This window comes from Giraffa tippelskirchi, chromosome 2 (genome assembly GCF_054371585.1).
Source record: "Giraffa tippelskirchi isolate mGirTip1 chromosome 2, T2T-mGirTip1v1.2.pri, whole genome shotgun sequence".
Taxonomy (NCBI): domain Eukaryota; kingdom Metazoa; phylum Chordata; class Mammalia; order Artiodactyla; family Giraffidae; genus Giraffa; species Giraffa tippelskirchi.
This window is the reverse complement of record NC_137276.1, coordinates 138,684,096-138,711,689: the sequence shown is the minus strand read 5'-3', so window position 1 is coordinate 138,711,689 and position 27,594 is coordinate 138,684,096. Positions and strand designations below refer to the sequence as shown.

The 27,594-nt window shown below is 40.5% G+C and overlaps 1 protein-coding gene and 1 long non-coding RNA gene across 10 annotated transcripts in view; one reads left to right on the top strand and one right to left on the bottom strand.

Annotated features, from left to right (window-relative positions):
• The window catches only part of MECOM (MDS1 and EVI1 complex locus), a 617,068-nt gene that overhangs the window by 6,270 nt on the left and 583,204 nt on the right, over positions 1 to 27,594 (top strand). For 2 of the 9 annotated variants that reach the window (XM_081570792.1, XM_081570765.1), the window contains exon 1: positions 22,153 to 22,250. The exons of 6 other annotated variants lie outside the window; for them this stretch is intronic. The gene's annotated coding sequence lies outside the window, so the exon portion shown is untranslated. Of the gene's footprint in view, positions 1 to 22,152; positions 22,251 to 27,594 lie in introns of those variants that run through there. One more of the 9 variants, XM_081570791.1, reaches the window with a different exon arrangement.
• Positions 13,750 to 22,006, bottom strand: LOC145538566 (uncharacterized). The gene is made up of 2 exons (XR_014077021.1): positions 20,570 to 22,006; positions 13,750 to 15,991 (listed from the first exon to the last, which is right to left on the bottom strand). It is a non-coding gene; the product is annotated as an uncharacterized LOC145538566 (long non-coding RNA).

The window sequence follows — 27,594 nt, the reverse complement described above, 5'->3', positions numbered from 1 at the left end:
CTTCACAATATGTGTTTTACAAAGACATTCTCTCACGTGTGGCTGGGTAGGTGCTATTTAGAGGGATCTTGGGCTGTTCTGTGTGATGTGGTAGTGAGTTATACTAAAAACCAGGCTAAGTTCAGAAAGTCAGTGCAATATTAATCACATCTAAAGGGAGGCCTGACTGTGTAACTCTACTGTCTTTAGATATTTGATAATTTTGCCTGCTGGATCCTAGAAGACAGAGAGCTTCACTGATGTGTCCTAAATGGCTATCTGTAGGCTATAGCAGTCCGTAAATATTGGTAGGTGTGGAACTTTGCCCAGACGGAGTTTTCTTTCTGAGCATTTTTCTTTATCTGTGTCTGTCTCTGTAAGTTGGAAGGGGTAGATACACATGTTATCCTACTGTTTCAGTATGGGTCTGAAATGGACCACATGAATCCTATGGTTTTACTCATCTCTCAGCATTTGAACACCCACAGCATTTTTATGCAGATTGGAACATACTTGTTCTAAGAAGTATAGCCATAATTAAAAAGAAAAGGCAAGTTCTGGACCTCTTGAAAGTGTGGACTGCATCTGGAGTTGTTAGGAAAGAAAGTGGAATTCACTCTAATTTATGTGTATAAAGGACAACATTATTAAAAAGAATGGGATTTGAAAGGGCACACAGAAAAACCTATAACATTTAGCTGCTAACATGAAGAGCTCAAAGCCAAGAAAAAAATACCACCAACCCATGCAAACCCTAAAATAGATTACAATGACCTCAGCCATTTTCATTTAAAAAAATAATAGCCATGATTAAAATGGGGGGAGTGTTTTACTTGGAACTATACTCTTCTGCATTATTATAAGAGCTGTTTTGTGGTTAAAGAACTGTTTCATTATAGGAAAAAAAAAAAAGCAAGTGAAGTTTTAATCAAATTCCTGACTCTTCAAAAGCTCTCATTTTTGAATTACTTCTTATTTTGATTTTAGTTTTTATTCTTATCCATCAACAAACATGCTGCTTTTAGCTTGTATATACAGCCAAATCCTTGACTACTAACGTTTGAAAAAATTCTAAAGGAGACACTTTATCTGGAGAAGAGATTTTTATTAATTCCTATAGTAACACCAGACTAGGAATTGGGGGCTATAAAAAAAGAACGACCAAAGCTTTCTTAACTTTGTTTAAGAACCCGCTTAAAGGAATTAATTTTGTGTGTTAAGTTTGTTCAAACTATGACATTTATGAAAGTCTTTGTAATAGCACTTGGTGGGCTTTGGGGACAAGCAGACTTAAGAAACAAATACTGGTGAGTAGGAATGAGCCATCTGGTTGTGAAGGTTACCACTGTTCTCGTCAGTTTGCATCTGGATGTGGTCTCTGATTGAATAGCCAGGTCATCTTCAAGCAATTGAATGCCTCTGAGCTCCAGGATCTTTACTTGTAAAGGAAGAGTTATAACATCACTTTCCTAGGCTGCTGTAAGAATAAATTGGAGTAAGTGTACCCCCTGTACCTCAGTCACAAGCCATCACTCAATCAATCTCAGTCACTTTCCTTCCGTTTGATCTGTTACATATTCCAAATTTTTAAGACATCCTCCCCTCCTCCCCATTCTGTTTTTATCCAGTCTCCTCTGTAGACATATTTGCATGTATAGAGTAAGCAGTTTGTATATCTCCTCATCAATCACGTCTTCAGGATAAATGGGAGTCATATGTAAAATTTGGACAAGTCAAAACTGTCTACAGCAAGCCAAACTAAGTGGTACCTTTATTCTGAAAACTTGAGAATCTTCTTTTGCCCCTTTTTAGGGGAGGTGAGGGGCACTTTGTGCATACAGTGGGAATTCACCTTTGCTCCACAGGTGTTGGCATTGTATGTACACAGCCTAAGTTTAGTTGTGCATACCCTCTGGTTCTCATGATCCCTTGTGTATGAAATTTTACTTTTAAGAGAATGAGTTTAAAAAATATTTTTTTAAAAATTATTAATTTATATATTTATATTTTTGGCTACAACATGTGGCATGGGAGATTAGTTCCTCTACCAGGGATTAACCCTGGTCCCCCTGCATTGGAAGCATGGAGTCTTAACCGCTGGACTACCAGGGAATTCTGGGAATGAGATTTGTACTTCACTTCACTACTCTAGAGAAGAGCTGAACTACTCTTCTCTAAATGAGGGGGTTCGAGTAGAGCTGAGCTTGTAAACTTGAATGCCTACAGGATTTGGCAGGTACAACAAATGCACGAGGCACAGTGGTGTGCGCACTGAGCACTCTCCTATTTTTATTTAAAATGTTGACATGGAGCTTTTGTACTCCAGAGCTAGAGGCAGTGGTGGAGATTGTGTCAAGCTGGGGTTTCAAGCCTTTTCTAAAGGTGCCCCAACTCCCTGCTGCATTTGGGAAAGGCAGCCCAGTGCTGCTAGGTCTTCCATACTTAAGAGAAGCCACATATCTGGATTGTTCTGTGAATTTTCCTCTACTTTATAATGTTGACTCAATTTAAACAGCAACATACAGCATTTTGCAGGTCCAGCCAAACACCTCTACCTGTCATGTATAGTTCATGGACCCTGGTTTTGCAGCGTCTGGATTAAATGATCTACAAAGGTCCTTCAAAGTTCCAACATTTTATGATACCCACAAGGCTTCCTTAATATTACCTTGTGTTTCTAAGATCTGTATCTTCTTCCTCCACCCCAGAGTTACTCTGTGTGTGTGTGTGTTTTGATAGGTGGAAGTACTTATTACAGAATCTGATATCTGGCCATTTATCTGGAAAAAAAGTCTTTCTCAGCCATGTTGTGTCTTTCTTTCCCTCCACGCTGCTTCATCATTAATTGGCTTAAGAAAATAAACTGAAACAGTCACTCCCCGTCTCATAGCCACTGGTTACCATTCTTCCTTATTTCTCCCTCAACCCAATTCTTTGATTTGTGGGCTGGGGGTTGAGCAGTAAATCATTTGGAGACAGTTTTCTGTGGTTTTCCTCAGTGGGAGAAGAAGTCATTTGGCTACTGTGCGTATCACAGAGGAAGAGTTCACTCCTGCTCCCTAGGAGGGTCCAGATGTCATGTCCTGTACCTCTGTAACTCAAGAACCCACCTGAATTTTAAACATGAACCTAAGATGGAGAAATTAGTTTTTAAGGGACAGATGTATTATTTGACAAGAATGGCTCTCCTTGCAGCAAGGTTGATATGTTCAGGGAACATTTGAAAATAAATGTACATTATTCTGTTTATTGTCATGATTTGTATTTTTAGCAGAAGTGGTGGGTGAAGAACAGGTAAAATTAAGTCCTATGGATACAAAGGTAGAAGTATGGTGATAGAATACTGACACAACAGATTCTCCCAATAATGTCTGGACTGAGAACTCTATAATATCTAAATCAGTACTAAATCAGTCAAGGGACTGGTCAATAAATACTTGCTAACTTTCAGTTAGCATTGTTAGCAAAATCATCAGATAAAGCAATGCATGTAGAGTAGTGGTGAACTATGCCTATAAGGATTACCAATGGGTTATGAGATAAACTCCCAATTTTTACACCTGACACTGAAACCCCAATTTTTTTAGTCAGGCCTTTGAGGTCCTCCCACTATTAAGTCAGATGGTTATTCTGAGCGCACGTTCTGACATAGATTGGCCTTGGATCCGAATCCTGACTCCACCAATTACTAACTGGGTGAAATAAAGGCCACTTAATCTTTTTTGGCCACAGTTTCCTTAGTTATAGACTAAAGATATTTTCTTCATGGGAGGATTTGATGAACTAATGTATTAAAGCACCTTAAATATATGTAATAGTAAGAGCTCAACACATGTTCATCATTATTTTATAAAACTTTCAGGCTTGTTTGTCTCCCTATCCAAGTTAGATCATTTAACCTGATTTGTTTAATCATTCTGCTTTTCTCAGTCTTTTGTCAGCCTAGTCTTGTGTCTCCATCTTCCAACCTTTGGCCACAATGTTGTCATAGTCTGTAGACCTGCCCATACTGTCCTTTGACCATCAACATCTAACTCCTTTAAGACTTAGTTGAAACCCTTCCTTCTTCATGTGGTTCATCCTCAACCCTCCTGGAGACATGTTTCCCTATGTTTTTTCCTTCCAATAGTATGGAATTATTTTTATCCTATCATCATTTGGATATTTTGTTATAAATTACTTTCTTCACTTTCTGTATCTTATTTTTCTATCTAAACTGTAAAATTCCTAGAGAGTCCATTTCTGTTTTGTACAGTCCCCATTTCTGTGCTTTGCATATGGCAGATATCAGTACAATTAGGTGATGGTGGTTAGCGATGGGCTTTGCTGGATTATGTGAACCCCTTCAATTTGTTTGCCTGTAAAACCTGTGCAGTCAGGTATTGTCAGCACTAGAACTTGGGGATATCTGACACTTTAATTGCATACTAAATCCACAGTTGGCTTATTTTGACAGTGATAAACCACCTGGAAAGCACGTTTGGAAAGTAGAGTATTATTCCTAATTTTCAGCAATAATGCTCCTCATTTTGCCAGTGCAAGTTTAACCTATGGCTCCTCACTTAAATTACAAATTGTTATTGATCTACACTTGATCTTAAGGTTTATGGAAACGCTGCACTGGACTTGATTCTGGAGACTGTAAGTGGAATCAAGATAGAGATAGTAAAACAGTTTGTGGACTCATGTAATTCCGAGGGATTTGGGGGCAGTCAGCTTTACAAAGGTCATCAGAAGCCAAGGTTTTAGACAAATTCCAACTCTAATTCAAGCAGCACTAATATAGAGCATAGCAACAATAATTTTGCTGTATATTTTAATGTTCATTTATAATGAAAGGCTCTTTCAATTTAAGGCTGACCAAATGATGTTGCATTCAATCTTGTTTAACTGATCAAATTAATTCCACCCACCCAATGGAGCCCCCCTTAGTTCAAATCAACCACGTCTTCTTCCTCCCGTTGAATCCCTCTACCCTTCTCCCCTACTTACCCTTCTACTAATCTCTCGTCTCTATGGTGAAAACAGGACTGACTATTTGTGCCTTGGACAACTGTCCTCAAGCTCTAAATGACTGCAGGGTTTCCGTTGCTGTTAGAAGTTTTTTTCCTGCAAGACCAGCCTGGAGTGACTTTTTGTCTTGCTCTTTGAGCTGCTTTTAAGGCATTGGAAGCCCCTTTGAAATGAGGGCAGAAACTAAGAACCACAATTTTATACTTTAATGCTGATTATAGACTTTATCTTTGGCAGAAACCATGAAATTAAGTAGTAATAAAATGTTTCATGATAAAATGATAATAAAAATGGAGGGATTGAGCAACTCTCTTGGTTTCTGATAGGGTCACGGTTTTTAACCTTGTTTAGAGTCTCAGACACCTCTGAGAATCTGATGAAAGGTATGAAGTCTCCCTCCAGATAACGCATATGTTTTCATATATGCATAAAATATCCTTAAAAGTTTTCATACAGTGTCAGTGGTTCATGGACTTCTAAATTCCAGCCATAGGTATTATAACGGTTCATTGGGTGAATCAGACTTGCTGTACCCTAGTATGCTTGTTATGTAATGTCTTAAAGTTTTTAATCAATATTTTTCATTACCTTAGAGATATTTTTCCTGCTTAAAAATTTATACTTGCTCTAAAAATTTAAAAACTGCAAAAACGATCACACCAAAAATGAAAGTTAATTGTTGCCTACTCTGTTTTGTCACACACTGCCTGCCGATGGCTCCAATATACCATTCAGTGTAGTGTGTCTGTTAGCACGTATGTGCGTATAAAGTTACAACCTTTTATAGCAACTTGCTGTTCTCTTTTTAAATACTTAATCATATACCTTGGACCCTTCTTGTCCCTATGTATCAATCTAACCCATTCTTTTAAAGGCAGCAGATCCTTCATCGTTTGGATGTGACACATTTTATTGAACTCTATGGTTGACATTTGAGTAGCTTCCAGTTTTCAGAACAGGACAGAGAAGTTCCCTAGCCCAGGACTCTACGGGAAAATGAAAGTGAAGTGTACAATTAAAGGAAGCTCACAGTTCAGGGTGAAGTGTGCTGGCCCTTGAGCCTCAAACACAGTGGGGCTTTGGGAAGGTCATGGAGGGTTGCCTCACCCTGTCAGGACAGATCAGATTTCCAAGCATCTTTACCCCCTGAGGTCCAAGGGTCGAAGCCCAGAGCTAAGGTACATCTTTGTGAGATCCTCTGTGATATATCAGTGACATTTCAAGCTTCCTGGATTGTTTTGGACCTCATATTTATGACCTATTTCTACTTTCTCCTGCTGTTCAGCACAGGCTGTAGCTGAAATCAGTTCACATACCCCTGACTGTACAAGAACAAGTAAGTTGTCAGGGTTTCAAATCTCAAGTTTTTGTTTTGAAATTACAATTTCTTTGCCTGTACTTTTGTTTTAATTGGAGGATAATTGCTTTACAATATTGTGTCGGCCTCTGCCATATGTCAACAGGAATTAGCCACAGGAATACGTATATCACCATGCATGTACATTTTTTATCACATTATGTATACAGCAACCAACTGATGGGACTAGGTAAATGCAGTTTATTTAGAGCCAATAAAAAATTTTTTTTGATGCTCTTTTAAAAATTACCCACAATAATTTCTAACGTATGAATTGGAAAGACCATTTTTATAGGAAAATGTTTTTCACTGGGTAACCATACTATGGGAAATTTTTTATAATGGAAACTATCTCTTACTTTTAACTACAGCATCAAAATTTTGACAGTATAATGTTACACACTAAAGCCCATCAGATGCAAAATTCCAGTTTTTGATTATAAGTTATAAACCAAGATAGAAAGACTTTTGAAAAGTGGTTTTCTTTGGCAATGATGTAGTTGATTAAATGTAAAAAATTCAGAAAAAATTAGTTCAGCCCATTTCTTTACACAGAAGGTTACAAAAATGAAATAGCTAGGTTTTGGTTCTAGTGGGAATAACTTTGCCTGTTAAAGCTCATTGGATTAGATAAGATTAAAAACACACTAGAAATTTTAGGCTGGATTTGAAAAGTCGCCATTCAAGGGATCAAAATTTAGTCATATAAATCTTTTAAAGAATTAATTTACTTTGCAATTTTGGTTCCTTAGAGTACAGTATTTGTTCCAAATTCAAATATTTTTTTTAATGGATGCATAAAAGTTGTTCCATGGGGGCATTGCTCTTGTTAACATTTTTTAAAGCATATTTTAAAGGAGATCAATCAAATCAACTCAATAAATAGTTATTGAGTGCCTAGTATATAAAAGGCACAATGAACAAAATCCTAGAAACACTCACTTTCCTGAAAATATTGAACATCAGCACTTGACAGACATACATGCTGCTGCTGCTGCCAAGTTGCTTCAGTCGTGTCCGACTGTGAGACCCCATAGACGGCAGCCCACCAAGCTCCTCTGTCTATGGGATTCTCCAGGCAAGAATACTGGAGTGGGCTGCCATTTCCTTCTCCATGACAGACATACATATACCCCTGACAATGGTTTATTAACTGAGAGAAAGATCACTGTGTGCCTGTTGCTGGTTATCAATGACTACATTGTGGTTTCATGAGCCATAGAATACTGAATTCTATGCCTGACTCTTCTCCATATATACTTTGCTAAATTTGCTAACATTGTGAAGCCACACACTTAGCAAACTGCAGTGCCATTCCAAGCACTGCTACTGCTAAGTCGCTTTAGTTGTGTCCGACTCTGTGCGACCCCATAGACGGCAGCCCACCAGGCTCCTTTGTCCCTGGGATTCTCCAGGCAAGAATACTGGAGTGGGTTGCCATTTCCTTCTCCAGTGCATGAAAGTGAAAAGTGAAAGTGAAGTTGCTCAGTCGTGTCTGACTCTTCGCGACCCCATGGGCTGTAGCCTACCAGGCTCCTCCGTTCATGGGGTTTCCCAGGCAAGAGTACTGGAGTGGGGTGCCATTGCCTTCTCCGATTCCAAGCACTGGGGGTCTTCTATTTGACAATAATACCATGCTTCACTTCTCTTAATACCTGTCAGGCGTGGAGGTCATTGCTTGCCTCTCTAAATTACTTACATGCTAATGCTGATGGTTTCCTGGTTTTGAAAACAAAACCAGGCCCTTATAGATACTTACTGTTGGTGACTATTACTTATGCATTCATTTAGCAACTGTTCTGTAATTCTACGTGAAGGGAAGATGGCAACATACACACACTCACACACACACACACACACACACACACAGAGGCAAGGCCCCTGCCCACATGGAGTTCCCATTCAAGGGGAAATAAATGTGAATGGTCATATACTTTCAGATGTTGACCTGTGGTCTGAGGAAGATAAAGTAGGATAATTTGCTAGAGAGCACCCAGGACTTATTTTAGAAGCATGGTCAGAGAAGACCTCTGTGAGGGGGTGACATTAGAGCAGAAAGTGATATGACGAGAATGTTGTTCAAGGGTTTGAAGTGTGCTACTTTGACACTTATGGCTAGTGTATTCAATCTGCCTAGTTCTCTAACCTAGGGCAAAAGCAGACAAGGCGTCAAAGTATTGTCATTGATTTCATTTTTTCCAATGCACTCACAGATACCGTGTACATTTTTAGCTGGCTCCACAGCCTCGAGGTCAGAACAAAAGTTTTTGTGTATCTTGGAGGGAGTGGGAGTTTTGGGTTTGATCTGTAAACACTAGGTTGGTGGCAGCATCAGAGAGCAAATTAGGTTCCTGGACACATAATTCAGTTCAGTTAAACAAATATTTATTGGACACCTTTTTAATAGCCCTAGCCAAGCATGGTGTTGGGCACTGAGTGTACAAAGAGAAATAAAATCAGTTTCCTGCCCTTGAAGAACTTATAGTCTTTTGGGAGAGACAGAATGTGTGGACAGATGTCTCAGTACAGTGGGCTCAGGGTAAGCCCAAGGGTCACAGCCCTACTCTGGTTGAGTCACAACCATCTGGACAGTGGTACATGGCCAACAGCGTACCTTGTTTTACATCTTTTCTGACAAAACATTCTTTAACCACTCCAAGCTCAGAAAAAAACTTGCTTCAAATTTGAGGGTTAAGAGTTTGTATGGGTGTAATGCATTTAAAGACAAATTTCTAAATTTATCTTCTGAGCCTTCAAATGCCTAGGATGGAGGACATTTGTATATTAGATGGACAATTAAATGTTTCCTGAAAGATCCCCCGCCCCCACTCCAGTCACATTTATCTGTGGTTAGGGAAACACTGAACACTCATGGTAGGAATGTAGTGAGACGCAGAGTGCTTGAGGTGCGAGCCCCATAGCCTTCGATCTGCACCTGAACAAAATGCTCTTCCCACACTCACCACTTTAGTGTATTTTGTCTCTGGTGCAGCTAGAACAAACTTTCTAACCACAGTTCAAGAAGTTCTTTCCGGAGACTCTCCAAGAGTTTCCTCCAACTCCTTGCCACCTGAAGCTGTATCTGAGAGCAAAGATCTGATGCCCAAACTGAAATCCGCATGGTTTCAAAAGGTGCACCTTACTTTTAGGCTCAACATTCATCCCGTAGAAGATAGTGCTATCCAAAAACTGCAAGTGGGTCTTAGAAAGCATTACTATGAACAAAGCTGGTGGAGATGATGGAATTCCAGCTGAGCTATTTAAAATCCGAAAAGATGATGCCCTTAAAGTGCTGCACTCAATATGACAGTAAATTTGGAAAACTTAGCAGTGGCCACAGGGCTGGAAAAGGTCAGTCACTTTTTATTCCTAAGATTGACAGGAGCTCAGAGAAGTGGCTCCTGCTCAGGTCGGCATGTGATTATGTTGTTTATAAAACAGAAATCAAATAAAAAGCCATGGCCCTCTCATCCAGTTCTCTTTGCTAAACATCTTGCTGTGGTGTGTGTATATGTGTGTCTAAGCTAATTTTCCAGCTGCTAGGCTTGGCAGAGAAGTCGGTGCATCCAACATCATTACTGCTAGGCACAGTTTGAAACTCTGAGCAGACTCCCCATTTACCTGAATGCATATGATGATAGTGATCTAAGCATCCTTACTGCAACATTAAAGCACCAGGAGAGATGTTGTTTGAATCATGAAGTAGTATTGTGTCTTCATTTCTTTGGCCTAAATACTGGGTAGATGAATCTGAAGAGGATGGGAAATGTCAAGGTAAAAAGCATTATGCATCCAGGGCTTTCAATGGGCCTCATGATCTGTGGATCAGATCTCTCTTCCTGCCCTTGAGTTATAATAATCTCTCAGTCACTAAGGTTTTACTCTCAAGAAAAGAAAATACTGTGATACCTAATATGATGAGCTGCACCTTAGGAAACCTTCCAAGTGAATCTGTGGCATAGGCCAGGACTGGTAGACTGCTTCCAGGGTATATGGAACACAACCATTTATTTCCTTCTTTCACTCTTACACAATTTGCCTGGATGATATCATAACATTTCATTATATAGAGTTGACAATTAGTAATAATTTTTCTAAGAAGAAAATGCTCTCTGGAGCATTTTAAACCCTGTCTACTTAGAAGATAGATGCTTATTTTTTTCTTAGGTGTGTTCATCTCAAAAGTTCAGAATATTTTGCGTACCATGGGCATGTTTTTTGATGGATGATGTTCACCAGAGTATCAAAACATAGCTTGAGTCCAAGCTTTGCTACTCATTAGCCTGGTGTCCTTGGGCAGGGTACTGACTCTTTGAGTTCAACGTCCTCAAGTATAAGATAGGAACAGTACCTCTGCTTTGGCTTCCTCCACACTAGTAATGTCAAAAATGAGATAACATATGTGTAAGCTTTTGTAAATTGTAATGAAGTGTGTAAATTTAATACAGTTCTAAAGTGATAGAATATTAAAAATACTGGGAGGGATTAGGCATGTAGATTCCGGAGCCACATTGTTTAGGCTGATATCTTGGCTCTACTACTACCAAGCTGTGTGGCCATGGGCAAACTACTCAGCCTCTTTGCGCCTTAGTTGCTTCATCTGTAAAATGGACATAATTTACAAAACAACAAGTAATGGTACTAATGAAGAGTACTGAATGTGCACGTGTTATGAGGTGAGTTCTCACACCTCTGTGTTTTGTTATCCTGGTTTTGTGGTGAGGGCACTTGGGATACACTAGTTGTTTGCTCCAGGCCCTTCAGTTTTGAGCACAGAGCTAGGATCCAGCCTGGATTTGCTTTACACCAAAGCCTAAGAATTTACTTAATCTGAACATTCCACTGCCTTTTTGTTTTCATTCAGAAATAAAAGTAGAACATGACATTGCCTGGGCATTCCAGAACTCATAAAGATAATAAGATTTTTCATAGAGGGCACCTTCATTTCAAGAAATAATTTCATACAGTTCTCAGTAAAGGGGAATTTTGCCACAGTTGATATAAGTAATCTTTTCTGTGACAAGGGCTGGTTATCTTCCTGTCTTTCACTTTCTTCCCAGAGTTATCTGCAGTGTGGTTTTCCATCACTTTATGTTTTTAGTTTTATTTAGGCAACTCTACAAATCTTTGTTCAATGGATGTCTTAGGAGAGACTTCGTCACTTAATTGTCTGAAATCACAAGCTAAGTACACCTTACAGCTTACTAGTCAATGGTGCTGGATTCAAATTCCCATTTTCTGAACAATGCACTGTGACTGTAAATTTGCCCAAGGTCACCAGTGTGTTTTTCAGGCAAGAAAAGCAAGCCACAAGTTTATGAGTCTTTCCTCTGTGCATCGCATCCGAAAGCAAGTCCTCAGCTTTGTTCTGATAGCCAAATCACTTGAATCTTGTGTGAAGTATTTGACTAGATGCATCGTTGAATAATCTGTGGGAATTAAATAAGGGGAGGGCTAACAAAGTCTCAGACCTAGTCTATTTTTTTGTTTGCTTTTTATTTTGGGGGACAGGGTAGTGGACAATTTAAGAGAAGATTGTTTTTGTTTTAGTCGCTAAGTCGTGTCCGACTCTTTTGTGACCCCATGGACTGTAGCCCACCAGGCTCCTCTATGCATGGGATTTCCCAGGCAAGAATACTGGAGTGGGTTGCCATTTGCTTCGCTAGGAGTTCTTCGTGACCCAGGGATTGAACCCTCTTCTCCTGCATTGGCAGGTGGTTTCTTTACCACTGAGCCACCAGAGAAGTCCTAAGAAAAGATTCAAATATAGCTGGATAGAATCATTTGGAGAGCTCAAATATACTGGTGTTTGGGATCTACCCCAAAGTAATTAAATCAGAATCCATGGTGGTGGGGCTCAGGTGGTGGGGAGCAGTGAGCCCCAGAAATAAGAAACTGGGAAGAAGGAGATGGTTTAGGGAGATAGCAAAGATAGTAAGGTGGCTCCAAATGCTGCCGTGGGGGTAATTCCAGGACTGTATACCTTTTATTGTATGGCTTTCTTTCGACTTTTATAAGCACAGAGTTAGAATTTGGAAAGATTCACTTAGCACTTGGCTCCATGGACTTGCTTTCTGCGTATGACTTCTGGTCTTTGTGGCAGTAATACACAAGAGCTTTCCAGTGGTGAAAAGCCACTGTTGGGGACACTGCATCACAGACAATGGATGGTCTTTTGAGAGTCCAGGAGCTTTGGTGTCTTTTTGACCATTTTGATCTGGTAGTCATTTCTCAGAGAAGGCAATGGCACCCCACTCCAGTACTCTTGCCTGGAAAATCCCATGGACGGAGGAGCCTGGTAGGCTACAGTCCATGGGGTCACTATGAGTTGGACACAACTGAACAACTTCACTTTCACTTTTCCCTTTCATGCACTAGAGAAGGAAATGGCAACCCACTCCAGTATTCTTGCCTGGAGAATCCCAGGGATGGCAGAGCCTGGTGGGCTGCCATCTATGGGATCGCACAGAGTCGGACATGACTGAAGCGACTTAGCAGTCATTTCTAAGGAGACAATAATGCTTTTCAGATAAAAAACAATCACAAAAACAACCCAAACAAAAACAGAATCAGCAGCTGCCTGGCGAGAGAGCCCTTTAATATTGCTAGTTGCTTTCATCTTTTGGTTTTTCTGGAACCCCCAACATGAATGCTTATACCAACTTTTTCATGCAAAGGGACTGCTGGAGATTCCAGAGAAAGCATGGAGGGAAAACAGAAAACAAATTGTTAAAAAGTAGACGTCTCAACCAGAAATGTTAAGAACGCAGAGTAGGTTTTCAGACGGGGATTGCACTATGTTTTAGAAAGTTTGGATGTTGAATGCCAGTGACCATTATGCTTGGCTGGTTTTAATCAATACTATCAGTCACTCACTTCCTTATACAGGAAGATGCATTAAATAAACGTGTTGGATGTTGTTGGATGGCCCAGGTATGTTCAGTTGCACCTGAGTGCACACTAGCTCAAGGTGCCCTGTGGTTCTGGAGGTTTCGTTGAGCTCAGTGGGATAAACACCAAAACAGGCTACATGAAGAAACACAAGACGTTTGTGTGCACTCGTGGTGAAGGAGAATGGCTTTACTGAAAGACAGAATTGAGCCAGCAACAAGGCATGAGTGTGTATTTATAAAACGTGTTCTTGTGTGGATCTGTGGACAGTTGAGGGTCCCCCCTTCAGTTTTAGTTGAAGTTGTATGTTTCAAAATTATTAACCATGACACCCAAATACTCCAAGGAATTTCATTTGGATTCTGCCACTATTTCAATGATGATAAATCTAATTGCCCCTTTGTTATTTTTTCAAAGTGATCACTTGCGTTTTCTAATTTTTAGAACTTTCTTCAAACCAAGTGTAAAGGGATAAGGTAGTTCAGTTTAAAAAAGAGAATAAAGCCATGTTTTCATAAGAGCTTTTGAATGTTTATTTTGATTATAATGCCAGTGTAAGATGAATATAAACTATAAAATGCCAGGAACCAAGAGTATAATTTTCTAGCCTCAGGAGTGGGGCTACAGAATCACACATATTTGAGATAATCTGTGTATTTTAAGAGCATTATAAGCTGTAGCACAAGAGGGGTTTTGCAGCAAAATATATGGTCAATGAGAGAAAATAGAATGATTCTGTTCTGCAACTGAGGCTTGAAATAAGGAAGACGAGGGTAACTTTTTCCAGGCCACCCATAAGAGAAACGTGGTACAGGGAAATGATTCCTTAGCTACCAGACAGCTTTCAAACCCATTGCTTTCAGAGAAAGTTTTTTGACTTATTTCCTGGGAATGGGGTATCTGTAGTAGAGGGCCATCCTTTTCACTATGCAGAAATTACTCATTTCATTCTAACTGTGGTAAATATTGGTTCTGCTATAGATCTCCTTAAATGCTGTTGAGATAAAATAGGAGATCTGCTAGGAGATGAAGGCCCAAGGCTAGGCCAGAGCTGTCTTGGTGCCCTTAGTTAATGTTTAGGAAGCTTCCCTTTGGGGAATGATTATTTTGTATGAAGGATTCTTTTAATAATTTTATATGTGACCGATTTCTCCCTTATGCAGCTTCTGTTTTGAGAGTAAGCAGAAGGAAATGGTAGTAATAACAAAATTGGTTTTTGCTCATTCACACTTTTCTGCCATTCGGATTATTGGAGTTGTGAGCAGGGAGACTGGACTGCAGAAACAAGGATGTGAAAGAAAAACATAGGTGTGTGGGGGAGAGAGGATGTGCGAGGCAGAGCAAACCGGATGTGCTGCTAAGAGGATTTGTTTAGAAAACACAGTGCTAAGAGTTCAATATTTAAACATTCATATTTGGGGATTCACACATCTCTATTAGCAGTTCTGTGGAAAGGAAGTTTAGCAAAAGCAGATTGATGACTGATGTAATTTAATTAGACTCTGGCTTCATATATGCAGAGTTATTTGAATGAGATGTTGAATCCTTCGATTTCCTGAGAAAAATGGCAATTTGGTATGCTTCTGAGTTGGTAGCAGACATTTCTACCCTGGTATATAAATTTGAGAATTCTAACACTTTATTTTTCTTTCTGTTCTTTCCAATTGAAAACTATTTGTTATTATACTTTTTGTGTGTTTCGAAAGCAGTATTAAGGGTTGTATATGTTTACATAGGCTTCCCTAGTAGCTCAGTGGTCAAGAATCTACCTGCCAATGCAAGAGTAGTGGGTTCGATCCTGGGTCAGGGAGATCCCATGGAGAAGGAAATGGCAACCTACTCCAGTATTCTTGCCTAGGAAATGCCATGGACAGAGGAGCCTGACGGGCTATAGTCCATGGGGTCTCAAAAGAGTTGGACACGACTTAATGACTAAACAACAACATATAAGCGGGTAAAATAATGGCGTAATTTCAAAATTATAAGAAGGACAAAGTGTGGCCAATTACAGCAACCATTTGTAGACACTTCTTACCCTCCCTTTCAGCTTTGCTTCTCTGATCCAGATCTGTGATGACACATATTCCTTTCTTGCACCATGCCTTCTGTAATAGCTTCGAGAGATACTATCAGATTTATGGTCCCTTGGTAATTTTACTCTGCCCTAAATCCTTTGCAGGGTGGGTTTACTACCACATCCAGAACAAGCTAGTAAGACTTCATAATGAAGTTAAAAATCAGTCAGTTAACCAAAGACATGTAACGCTTTTTTAGATGGGTCTGCAGGATGAGGTAGGGGAGAGGACTTGCTCTTTTGGCCTTTGTTTTGAATGACATTCTAGCTAGGGAAAATACCTGAAACCGTGTGGATTGATGGCTCCCTCTCTGGGGGAGTTTGGCAACATTGGAGGCCTTTCCATAACCATGGTGACTCTTCCAGCCTGTTGTCCTTTTTCTCTTTGTCTTTTCTGGACTGCTGTTTACTTCTGGCCAAGAGTCTTTCCTTTTCACTTTTTTTGTTCTTAGTTGGCCCAAGAACATACCTTCTAGTTGATGAATATGCAGTTTTCTTAATGTTGCATCAGTTACCCGATACATTTTAAATCCCATTTGCAAGTATTTTCCTTCTTCCTTGTCTCCTCCTCACATTTTAAATGGATAAAACAGAAGTTTTATTTTTCATGCCTACCTTCCTGGTCACCATCTGTAGCATCCCTGGGTTCTCTTTAAGCCATTCTGTTAGATTCTTTGCTGAAATGAAATATATGATTAATAAATGGGGAGGCCTTTACTCGTGATTGATAACTACTTTTAGAAATACTGTCATTTGCAATTCATTAAATGCCTTATTTGCCATTTATATTTACTGAAAATTGATACTCTATGTATTAATTCTTTCCCAATGACAGATCACTGGTAAATGTATAATTAAAAGAGAGCTTAATTCTAATTTGTCTTCATTTCTCCTTGAAATAGTTTTACAGCTGTCATGGGGACCTTCTTCTCTATTCCAGTATATTCCCACAATTGTCCTCTCTTATTTCTGAATTTCTTTCCTCAGGGCCATGTCACATTGTCAGATCTAAATTCAAATTCTATTTCTGCCACTTGCTATGAGACTTTGGACAAATTGCTGATAGTCCCCAATCTCAGTTTTCATACCAATAAAGAGAGAGAATACTTCTTTTGCAGAACTGGCAGGAGTTTCAGTGAGATAATATATGGGAAGCACTTTGTTAGCTGCAAAATACATACACATAGGACTTACCCACTGATCCAGTGGTTAAGACTCCAGGCTTCCCCTGCCAGGGCCACGGGATCCCCTGGTCAGGGAGCAAGACCCCCGTGTGCCAGGTGACATCAGTTCAGTCGCTCAGTCATGTCTGACTCTTTGCGACCCCATGGACTGCAGCCCACCAGGCCTCCCTGTTCATCGTTAACTCCCAGAGTTTACTCAGACTCATGTCCATTGAGTCCGTAATGCCATCTAACCATCTCATCCTCTGTTCTCCCCTTCTCCTCCTGCTTTGAATCTTTCCCAGCATCACAGTCTTTTCAAATGAGTCAGTTCTTCTCATCAGGTGGCCAAAGCATTGGAGTTTCAGCTTCAACATCAGTCCTTCCAATGAAGGACTGATTTCCTTTAGGATGGACTGGTTGGATCTGCTTGCAGTCCAAGGGATTCTCAAGAGTCTTCCTCAACACGACAGTTCAAAAGCATCAATTCTTCATCACTCAGCTTTCTTTATAGTCCAGCTCTCACATCCATATGTGACTATTGGAAAAACCATAGCTTTGACTAGATGGACCTTTGTTGGCAAAGTAACGTCTCTGCTTTTTAATATGCTGTCTAGGTTGGTCATAACTTTTCTTCCAAGGAGCAAGCGTCTTTTAATTTCATGGCTGCAGTCACCATCTGCAGTGATTTTGGAGCCCCCCAAAGTAAAGTCTGTCGCTGTTTCCACTGTTTCCCCATCTTGGCCAGGTGACATGGCAAAAAAAAAGGTGTACGCTTTGGTATTGAATTAGTCAACATGGTCCTCTGGTTCCTCTGAATCAAATGCTTGTGATAATATCCCATAATTGCAGGTTACAGATATATCATAAAATAATTAACAGGGGAAGTCAAAGCCTGGCCACAGACATGTAGTGAAACCTTCGGTGAACAGGGTCAAGTCTCCCTGCTGCACAGTAGCAAAGAAGGTTTGGCCTTATCAGTGAGCTGTTGGCTTCATGGGGTTAAAGTCACACTCAAGTGCTGACTCACCCAGATCTGTGTCCCATGCAAATAGTGAGCAGTCGGTACACTGATTAATTTTCTTTCAGCCTCCCGTGTCCTGAGATAACTGTAAATGCTTTCCTGTTTCTCGTCACTGCTGTGACCCCAGTCTACCTCCTTAGACCTCAGCAACTGGCCTCCCAAGCTCCCAACTCCTTAATCTTGCTCTAGTCTAGGGTTTTCATCCAATGAGGCTTTCTTGATTAGTGAACTGATTTCCTCCCATTTTCATCCCCTCCACCATCTTCCTTATCTCCCAACTCAGGGTGGCCTTTTGCATCCCAGGGAGCAAAGCATCTACATGGGAAGGTTTCTGCTCACCCAGCACAGCTTCTTCCTGCCTGTGGGGCCTGGGATGCCACTGCCAGGTTTTCAGGTGGTTGGTCAAAGCTTCCTGGTGTCTGTAGGAGAATATTGCGCTTTCTCCCCCAGGGGGTGGCCGATCTTTTCTTGAGGGCTTTTGTCGGGCCAGGGAGAATGATGTAACCTTAGAATCACCTCCTCACCATTTGGATGAGGTCAGATCTTGTCTCTGCTTTAGCAAAACTTGACTTAAGGGAGGTGTAGGTCTGGGGGCTTCAGAGTATCTCTGTAGCCTTGGACATTGACTCCACGTCTGTAAGAAAGAGGCGAGACCACCTACCTCATAAGGGTGTTGTGCTGTCTTACATGATTTTATTTGTATTATGCCTGGCACTCTGAAATCCACAGTAAAATCCTCCTTTCTAGTACTATGTCCTCTGTAAAACTACTGTCACCACCTACCTTTATAGATGAGAGGCCCCAACAGTAAAATCAAATATCAGAATAGTGCAGAGATAGACATATTCCTGTGCATAGCTTTCTCCTCAATTTCTATTTTAAGGTATTGATTTTTTTTTTTTGCTTCTGCCCTCTATTGACCAGCACCTCAGTAGTAATCATCAAAATTTTAAAATAGTAAAAGACAGTGTTGTAGAGAAGACTTTTCAATAATTATTTATTGATAGTCTGTTTTCTTTCAATCATGGATGAACATACTGTCAGATTCTGATATGAGGGCCAGTGAATGTAAGGTTGCAGTCTGAATTTTCTTTAGAGTCTTTACTCCTTTAATAGGTAGCGTATAGCTTATCAACTTCAGGCACTGTTCAAATACAGTATTTGGGTAAGTTTTTGAATAAAATATTTGAATATCATTCAAAGTAAATATTCATTGCTTCTTTCTGGGGGAGAGTTATACCTCTCTATCCTGTGACCCCAAGCCTGTTCTGACCAATACATGTGAACAGACAGAAATTTTTTAAGATTCAGCATGTGGCTCACCATGTTTTACCTTTTTTCTTGTTCACTAGAGCAGAAATGTTCTAGATAGAGGCTAACTTAGCAGGTTAGGTCCTGGAGGAAAGATGGAACTGTATCACAGTTGACCCAGAATAAGGCACATAGCATAATATTAGCAAAGAATGCATTTTGTTATAAGCCACAGAGATCTGGGGGGTTATTTGTTACAGCAGCATAAACAGCTTATTCTGACTGATATAGGTATAATTATTTATGAATGTTGATTAATGTTTATTGATGTACCAATTATATATCCTAAATGTACCATATTACATATCTTTTATGTGTTTGGTGAACTCTGAATTATACTTAATAATGTAATTGGGTTTTAATTATTTCTTTTTCTTAAACTGTGGGAATTTTGTTTACAATCAACTATGTCTAAAAGATACTAGTTGTTAATAAAGAGAAACAAATTCAAAGTGGCTTAAAAATGAAAGAAGTTTATCAGCTTATGACATTTTAAAGCATATTTATAGATTATATTTTGATTCATTTGCATAGTTTGATTAACTATCTGGTTCTATTTTTTCATTTTGTTCTTCTTTCCTTTGTATGCTGGCTTTATTGATAAACTGATGCAAAATGCTCTACTACATGCTTTCTTATTCATATTCAGAAGGACAAAGAAGGCTTCTTTTCTCTAAAACTTTGGAAAAAATCATAACCTTTCCTTTAATTGGACTGACTTAGGCACTATGTCAGTCTCTGAAGAAACTTCTGTGGCTGAAGGAACACTATGCACTGATTGACTCAGACCTGGGATACATGCCCATTCCTGAACCAAATCAGAACCCATCCCTGGATCTTGGAAGGATGTTATATTAATATAGGAAAGCCAGCTGCTAGAGCATATAAATTCCAAATTCTCTCTGCCTTCATAAAACAAACATTTATTTCTCAGTCATGTTATAGACCAATGTAAATGTTCCTAATCCTAACGATTGGTTCACCTCCAAGAGGTTATTGAGAGCTCTTAGTGTCTTAGAATTTGTGCATCTTCCACACTGAGCTGCCAAAGTTCCTGCTTCTTAATTGTGTTAGCCCGGAAGTGACACGCATCACTTCTGCTCAAATCCCATTGGTGAGAGCTAGTCACATGGCCCCTCCCAGGTCAGGAGAGATGTGAAATGTGGTCCTTGGCTGGGCATCTGCTCCCCAGCATGCACTCCACACTGTGGAAGGGAGCTTGAGCCTTTGATGGTCGGCCAGCTGACTCTGCCACAGATGTTAATCCCACCCATGTGGCGCAGAAGGAGAGGAATGGAGTGAGTGTTGGGAGGCAACTAACCATGTCAGCCTCACCAGGGGACCTGGTCTTTGTGTCAGTGAGGCATTGATTTGTTCTGAAGCAGATGTGTCAGCCCTCCATTGCCTATTGAATTTAACTGACGTGATCAGAATCCTATCACTAAAAAATAATTGCTGAGAATATTTTAAACTAGTAAATAAATGAATTCTTGTAAGATGTCAGGTTCCTCTTTCTTGAGGAACAGATAAGATTTGAGACTCAGGTGGGATTTGAGGCAGGGTGCTCCTCCTCGGGGTCATGGTGCATGCCTGCAGGGGATGGACACTGTCTGTTACGTACAGGAGGGCTGCTGGGGATGAAGTGAGGAGAATATGTGCAGGAGGGCTTTGTGCAGAGTGATAGCTAAACTATTAAGCCCACACTGGGGGAGTCTTGAGGAATAAGGCAAAGCATAAGAGTGAGAGATGACACGTACTTAGGTGGGAGAAGGCTTTGACATTTCAGAAATGAGTCCAGATGCCAATAGAAGACTTCTAAGTGTTCTGAGATGATAGGCTGCCATGGAAAGAAACACAGTTCGTTATAATTATCTATTACATGAGAGTTTTAACTATCCTTCGGTGTAGTTCTTTTCTGATCCTTCAGGTGTCAGATTAAATATTTCTTCTCTGGAGAGAACTTCCTTGATCAGAGTTTCCTCTACCCTGCCATTGCTTCTTTATTACTGAACTCTATTTGGAAATTGTAATCATTTGCTACTTGTTTAAAATCTGTCTTTCATGTGCCATGGGTTATGCATGTGCCAGTGGCTATGTGTCCTTTGACTCCAGTTGCATACCATTACCTTGCACTCTGTATGGAATAATTTCAAATGAATCGGCATTTGAAATATTTTATGAGACCATAATTGTAAGCATCTATTGATTTTTTTTAAATTTGAAGAGTAGCTCCTCTAATCCAATTAAGATCCCAAAAGTTACGGAAACAAATTACTTCAAACTTTTAAAATGTAAAGGTCATATAAAATAAATTTATGATTTATTGAAATTCCAGTTGAATGTATTTGCAATTAAGTAAGATTTTGCTGTTGTGTGATATTCTCCAACTGTCTCTAGGACACAGTACCAGAGAGTTCAGTTCTTCTGGTTGATCTTTATTTCAGAATTTGGAGTCAGTCAAAGCCCTTCAGCATCTGAGGCTGGAGGCATGTTGGTTGTAAGTCCTTGAGACCCCAGGGTCATCTTTGGCATTTCTAGGCCTTGAATAAAGTAGATTCTGGTATCCACAGACACAATGTTGCGTCTGATTTTATTTGTGTAACACACCAGTCACAAATTTGGTGGCTTAAAACAAGTTTTTTGTTATTATTTCTTTTGGTTCTGAGTAGTAATGAAGTTTGGCTAGGTAGTTCTTATTTGGGGTCTCACATGGTTGCAGTCGGATGTTGGCTGGGGCCGCAGTCATTAAGAGACTGTTGAACTTGACATTCAGGATGGCTCAATCAAATGTCTTCTGCTTCTGGCTGTCAGAACTCAACTGTGGCTCTTTTTTTTTTTTGTCTTCTGAATGAAAAATTCTTTAAATTCTATAGTGCTTTACAATTCTCAAAAGTTTCCCCTAGATGATTTCATATAATCCCATAATAACCCTTTCTTCCCCTCCTGCCCCTGTATTGCCTCTTCCCCTTTCCCTCTCTCCAACAGTAACCACTAGTTTGTTCTCTATATATCTATGAATCTGCTTCTTTTTTGTTATATTCACTAGTTTTTTGTAGTTTTAAAATTCCACATGTAGATACTATCATATAGTATTTGTCTTTCTCTGCCTGACATCTTTAACTTATGGCTATGGCTCTTGACTGGAGTGTTCGCATATGGCTTCTCCATATGGCTTGATCTTCTCACAGCACAGTGACTGGATTGCTGGATAAGCATCCCAAGATGTAGGACTTTTTATGACCTAGCATTGAAGTCAAGCCATGTCATTTCTGCTGTTTCCTATTGGCCAATACAAGTCATGTGACTACCCTAGATTTAAGGGGAGGGGCTATACAAGGACATGAATATATGGCCTCATGGTTCATGTGGGAAGTGTTTTGGGAGACTAGTTACCAAAGCCTATTCAGAAATGAACAGATCACAAACTGGAATGTTAGGGTAAGTCTGGTCACCAAAGACTATTTGCTCTGTTCAGAGATGGCCCATATTTGCTCTGAATCATGGGGAGTGGGGAAATGCCTTTTTTAGTGGATAGAATTCTCAAGAGAGAAATCTGGAATTGTGACTGAAGATTCTCTAAAAATATAGAGAGACTATAAGAGATCTTGAGTCTTCAAGCCTGCTGCTTGGCTTGCCTGATACAATCTGTGAGGTCAACCAGGGGTAGGATTAAGAACCTTCGAAAGTCTAAGGGTTCTCGGAGGTATATTCTCCCATTTGGCAGCTATAAACTGCTCAGAAGTGGCTGCAATGTATTCAGAAGTTCATCTGACACTTAGATTCCATAGAATAAATATCCTATTCTGGCTGGGGTTTCTGGACTTCTTTTATCATTGAATTGTGAACCTTTTCTATTGGTCTCATATTTCTTTTTATATTCCATGAAAAACTTATCTAGGCATTGTTTTGGAGTGTTAAAAAACAGTAGCAACTTTTGGGAGTTACATATATTTGTCACAGCAAAATAACCCTAACCTTAAAAAAAAAGATTCTTGCTAGGGGAATGGTATAGACACTGACAACCTTGCTTTCAAAAAAGCATTTCATAAAGCTTCATTATATGTTTGTGAATAAGGTCATGAAAGCAGGCTGGGTTAGACAGCTGATAAAATAACCATTATCTCAAGGTCTGTGGATCTGTCAAGTTGGGGAGACTCTTTAGTTGATGGCTGCAATAATCTGTCCTTGTTCCTATATCATTTCACATTGCTGTCCATTGACACAGAGAGAATGCTTTTCAGATGACTTCACTGGGAGATACAGTCAATGCAAAAGATAAACAAAGTGTGTTCCAAATTATTTTGTTAAATTGGAAGTCTGCCCTGTGGTCTGCAAGGTGCCACTCAGTATACATAAATGTAAAATTGTCAATTTAGGTTTAAAAAAAAGTCAATGGTGTAATTATGGGAAGTCTTGACAGTAGATTCAAGTGAAGAATGTCTAGTTGAACAGAAACTGTGTATCAGTGAGGGAATATCATGTGACCTCTAAGAAGATGGCATATATTAGGGTGTGATAAAGGAACAGATTAATCACGAAGATGATCCAACCCTTTATACTATGGATTAAAGCATATCCAGAGCATTGCACACAGTGTTGGTCGCTATTTTTGAAGAAGGACATTGATGATTGAAGTATGTGAAGAGGAGGGTGAACTGGATCATAGAGAACTTGGTGACCATGTCATATGAGAAACTACAGAACTAACTAGACATATTGGGTTTTATGTATTCGATGAATGTTTGGGCCATTCAGGCTAAAAGTATGTGTAGTATTTGAGAATGGTCTGAAAGATGGATCTAAGGATATATTGTACAACATGGGGAATATAGAAAATATTTTATAACAACTATAAATGAAGCATAACCTTTAAAATTGTGAATCACTGTATAATACGCCTGTAATTTATACAACATTATACATCAACTATACTTTAGTAAATAAAGAAATATGGTAGGGGGTGATGCAGAGAAAATTGTATGAGGTGAGTCAAGGAATTGTGAACTATGTCCAGGTAATGATAAAGCATCTCTTTTGTTTTAAAATATGGCAGCTGGTAGGTAGTAGTGGAAGATGAGGCTCTACAAGTAGGTTGTGGGCAGATGGTTCAAACCTTGAATGCCACATCAGGAGGCATGTATTTCTTTCATAGGCAAGAGGGAGTAATCCATGGTTTTATAAACTAAGAATACTTATGGTAAAAAAAATAGTAAAAATATTAAGCATCTAAGCTAATAGGGACTGTCCTAAGCCTCTTACATATATGAACTCACTTAATTCTCACAATAACCCTGTGAGCTAGGCATTGCTATTATCCTCATCTTATAGATGAGAAAGGGCTTCCCTGGTAGCTCAGCTGGTAAAGAATCCACCTGCAATGCAGGAGACCCTGGTTTGATTCCTGGGTTGGGAAGATTCCTGGGGAAGGGATAGGCTACCCACTCCAGTATTCTTGGGCTTCCCTGGTGGCTTAGAAGGTAAAGAATCTGCCTGCAATGTGGGAGACCTGGGTTCGATCTCTGGGTTGGGAAGATCCCCTGGAGGAGAGCATGGCAACCCACTCCAGTATTGTTGCCTAGAGAATCCCCAAGGACAGAGAAGCCTGGCAGGCTGCAGTTATGGGGTCACAAAGAGTCAGACACGGCTGAGTGACTGAGCCCAGTATAGCACAGCACAGCATAGATGAGAAAACAGGCACAGCGGTTAAATCATATTCTCAACCTTACACCATTTGTAAATGGCAGAGCTGCAGCCTGACCCAGATGCGATGCTCTTACCCATTCCCAGGGCAATTTCCTGTGAGCCCACGTGGGCTGATCTGACTGGTCGTCTCCTTCTGTGTCCTCCTTAGTGCTTACTGCAGCCCCAAGAACACCGCGGGCCTCCCTTCAGTCTGTCCTGGGCCAGCATTTCAATTCTACTTGGAAATCCTCAAACAGAAAAACAGTGTGCTGGAGATAGAGGAAGCAGATGAGTTTAAAAAGTTGATTGAGAGGCTGTGTTTGCTTTTCGGATTTCAAGGCCTTTCAAGTTTCAGGTTGGAACAGTGGGTCCTGGGCGGTGCATCCTGACTCTGGTTCCCTGCCAAGAGTTGGGTGTGTCTAGCACAGACGAGTGATTTAAGAGTAATTTAAGCTTAAGTACTCCCAAATGAACGTTACCCCAGTAGCATAAGGTTAAATTCTGAGTTTGCAAGGCCCCAAGCAGACGTTTAAAAAAGAGACCCTTTGGCCCTTTGTTCAAATCCCACTGATGTCAGGGCTGCCTTGCACGCCTGGTGCTACTTGGGTGGCATTGATGTCTTGGAGAGAGAAAAGGGTTGCCTGGAAGCAGGGCCCTGCTACCAGGCATGATTTGCTCTCCTTTACCCTGTACCAGCGAGGCTTGGTTAGCATCATCAATTTGGAGAGTTTAACCTCTTAAACAAAAGTCTAGGTTAGTATAACAGGGGGTGTGGGCTTAATAGTGACTTTGATGAGCTTATTTGCTATGCTCTTATATGAATATATTAGCTTAAAAAACTTACAGGAGCATGACCTCAAAAACTCTGTAAATAAGGGACAAAAACTATCTTATTAACAGTAATAAGCTTATCTTGTTGCCAGCAAAGGTGTGTTTGTGTGTGTGTGTGTGTGTGTGTGTGTGTGTGTGTGTGTGTGTGTGTGTGTGTGTGTGTGTGTGTGTGTGTGGAGCCTTGGGAATACTTAGCTTAATGACTGAAGTCTGTTCTGGGAGGACCTGCATTAGTTCAGGCAGTGACTACTCTTCTACAGGAGCGCTTGGAGTGTCCTGTGTTCTTACACCTGCGTCCCCTCCCTGTGGCTGGAGGTGCCACGTGGGCATTCCAAGTGATCCTGTTCTGTGTGGGGATTCTCCGACCAGCAGCAAGACTGTTGCATGCTCGTCTGGCCACATTTTCCTCAACCCCTTTTTGCCCAGGATCACAACTGTTTCCTGCCTCTCTTCATTTTCCCATCTTTCCTTGATTCCTCCCCTTGTCTTACTCTGTTGCTTCCTTTTCTTTCTGCCCCTTCATCTTGACTCCAACCTTAATGTCTCTTCCTGAGTCTTGGCCCCAGACACGGTGAGACCAGATCACTGGAAAAGGCAGATGCAGGCCCCCAACACTGGCTGTTGGGGTACTTTGGGGATTATCTTCTGCACAGGCTGAGTGTGTGGGTGATTTATTCTGTTCTTGCTGTTGGGAACAGGCAGTGCCGAACCGTTGGCAGGAATGTAATCCATGGACAAGGATGCCCCCGCCCCCACCCCGCCCCCACCCCGCCCCAAGCACCTTTTGTTCCTTGAATCCCACTCCTGTGGGTTGACATTTGAGTGAGAGTGGTGAGTAGCCCAACTACAGGCATTTTTCTTCTTTCTAATTCATTTAACACACACACTCACATCTATCTTCTGCTCAGATGTACGAGTACGAGATCAATGGGGGCATAAGGATCATATTGTACTTGAGTTATATCATTGCCGACTTCCTGAGAAGCCTGTTCAAATGACTAGAGGATGTTAACTAAATTGACAATGTGTTTCTCTGAGGTGGAAGTGAGCAAAACATCTGCTTTTATAATAGTCTGCTCGCCTGGGTAGGCATGTACTGTTTTGTTGTTCCAGAAGACTTTCAAGCAAATATACTGGTGAGTTTCAATGGCTTGGAACTTCCTGTTTTGTGATTTTAAAAAAATGCCTTTGGAGAATGGGTAATGTTCACAGAATTCTGTGTTGCTTTAAATGTATCCTCCGTCCGCTGGTCATCACAGGAAAAGATTGATGAGGAAGCTACTGGGATAGAAAGCAGATGATAGCTCCAGTGCTTTTCTCCTTTGGTGCATAGCATTTGTCGACACTGCTGTGTAACACAATGAACCCAGTGTTCGAGACTACAGGGCCAAGAAATACAGAACATCGGAGAGATGAGCATCCTACAAAATGTTCAGAAAGCACACATGAGCTTTTTCCTTTTGATTTGTAAGCTCGGCACAGATAGGGCCTCAGAAAACCAAATAAAAATAAGAACTTTGGGATGAGCTAACAGATAGGTTGCCATGACTTTCACAAAGTGTTTGAGGGCCATAATGCTTAACTGTGATATTGGCAGGTAGCACAGCTTTGCTGGAGTTTGCGTGTGGGAGCTGTGATTTTGGCTAATCCTACTGTGTGGCTCAAAAGTTTAAGCTGGAGGTCTGTCTGGAATTTTAAATTCAATACCCCTGTATGTGATCTTGAAAGTGAAAGTGAAAGTTGTTCAGTCGTGTCCGAATCTTTATGACCCTATGGACTATACAGTCCATAGAATTATCTAGGACAGAATACTGGAGTGGGTAGCCTTTCCCTTCTCCAGGAGATCTTCCCAACCCAGGGATCAAACCCAGGTCTCCCGCATTGTGGGCGGATTCTTTACCAGCTGAGCCACAAGAGAAGCCCAAGAATACTGGAGTGGGTAGCCTATCCCTTTTCCAGGGGATCTTCCTGACCCAGGAATTGAACTGGGGTCTCCCGCATTGCAGGCGGATTCTTTACCAACTGAGCTATCAGGGAAGCCCCTATGTGATTTTGGCTTACTTCTTTTACCTCTTTGGACCTTGAACAAGTCCATCCGTGAAATGGAGCAATATATATAATTTGTTCTCAGAGTTATTGCCTGAGCTGTGGAGGCTACCTGGCTGGTGAGAGAATGGAATGTTTTGCAAGGAGGATCATGTCATTGAATTAAATGACTATCATGTCATCTCTAAGAGGTTTCTGCGTAGCTTTATTCTGAATATCACCT